The sequence below is a fragment of the Austrofundulus limnaeus genome, unplaced genomic scaffold (assembly GCF_001266775.1).
Source record: "Austrofundulus limnaeus strain Quisiro unplaced genomic scaffold, Austrofundulus_limnaeus-1.0 Scaffold73, whole genome shotgun sequence".
NCBI lineage: Eukaryota > Metazoa > Chordata > Actinopteri > Cyprinodontiformes > Rivulidae > Austrofundulus > Austrofundulus limnaeus.
The window spans coordinates 183032-184722 of NW_013952475.1; the positions used below are offsets into that span (position 1 = coordinate 183032).

General features: G+C 39.3%; 1 long non-coding RNA gene across 1 annotated transcript in view; it reads left to right on the plus strand.

Annotated features, from left to right (window-relative positions):
- The first annotated feature begins 540 nt into the window (after positions 1–540).
- LOC106519200 (uncharacterized) overlaps positions 541–1691 on the plus strand; it is a 22352-nt gene continuing 21201 nt past the window's right edge. The window contains exon 1 of the long non-coding RNA XR_001310417.1: positions 541–849. This is a non-coding gene — a long non-coding RNA (uncharacterized LOC106519200). The remainder of the gene's footprint in view (positions 850–1691) is intronic.

A 1691-nucleotide genomic window follows, 5' to 3' on the forward strand; every position in this document is an offset into this window, starting at 1 on the left:
GTGTACGGTGGACGTGAATAATCGGGGGGTGGGGGGGCAAAGTTCTATGCATGAAAGTCATAATGAAAGAACGGAAAACAAAGCAAATCCTTAGCTGTGTGTTTTGCTTCCAGAGAAATTAAATTGACCCTTTTGTTATTGCTGTTCCAAAAAATAAAAAAATAAAAGAAGCATTTATTACCCACCGAAAGGCAATAGTATTTATTTTCTCTAGCCAGGGAGTATTTATAAGGATGCCCCCAATACCAGCTTTTACCTCATCTCTCTCATAAAGACCAAGCAATTACTCTGGTTTGCTGACACCCTGAATACCAACACAACAATGCCTCTTCTTTCTCCACAGGAACTCCCCCTAACAACATCACCAGCTCTACTATCACACACACACTGATCTCACCCTCCCCACCCAAAATCCCCTTCGACACCCCGCTCCCCTCCAAAAATACAAGTTGCTGCTGGTTGCCATGGCTACAACAGGAGTTCATAAATCCAACCGCAGAGGGACTCGTCATTCCCTTGAAATGATCCGATTTCTTTTTTTCCTTCTCCTTATTTTTGGAAAGCAGGAAGTTGAAAAAAAAAGGGGGGGGGGTGCACAGTACACAGGGTGAAGGATTTGGATAAAGAAGGTTGAGGGGATGAAAGAAGCCCATCCGTTGCCTCCACCACGTGTCCCACTGAAGCAGATGGCGCCGTGTGGCTCCGCCATGCCTCTGCGCTCGCCCTGTGAGCGCCGCTGCCATAAGGAGGCAGGTTAGTGGGAGATTTGGGGTGACAGTGTTTGGCAGGGGCTACAAAGTGAAGATGTAGGGAGGCAGAAAGCGCTTGGTGCCTTGGGCCGACACCAAGGTAAGCTGCTGTTATGTTCCTGTCTCTGTGATTTAGTGCCCATGAGCTGCAGAAATAGAAAGCCAAGGTAGCTTTTAGGTTTAGGATTGAAGCATGTCAGACCACATTATGGTGCATTTTAGTTTGGTAAATGTAAATTCTGTTGTTCTGGCATCCACAGATCAAAGTTTGATAAATCACAGGAAGTCACTGCTGCACTTTAAAAGGTGGCAATCAGCATCACTGCAGACAAAAAAAAAAAATGGTTGAGTAACAAATTTGCTTAACTTTCTTTGGATAATTTATTCTATTTTAAGGTGAATTGCACACTTTAACTGATATCTATTTATCAGATCAGTTTTGAACTTGTGAGTTTGAACAAAATTATGCTGATTTCTTCATTGCAAATGGACCATTTCAGCTGTGCACTTCTTAATGTTTATTATAAAATAGAGCTGAATTTAAAGTACATGGGAGTTGGAAATGCAAAACTTGAATTTACATATATTTTTAATATAAGACAATTATAAGATTAAACAAAAAATAAGTAAAACGAATCAAAGTTAATAGCCAGGCTTCTTGTTTAAACTGTGTACCGGTAATTGCTTATATATTTTCTTTATTATTTAATTATGTAGAGTATAGTTTATATACATAATATACAGTACATTGCACATACTATTTATTATGTGTAAAACTATACTGTACATAATTAAAGATGCACACCTCCATCTACAGCAGGTAAAATAAGTATTGAACACGTCAATATTTTTCTCAGTAAATACATTACTAGAGGTGCTAATGACATGAAATTTTCACCAGATGTTGGTAACAACCCAAGTGATCCATACATACAAAGAAAT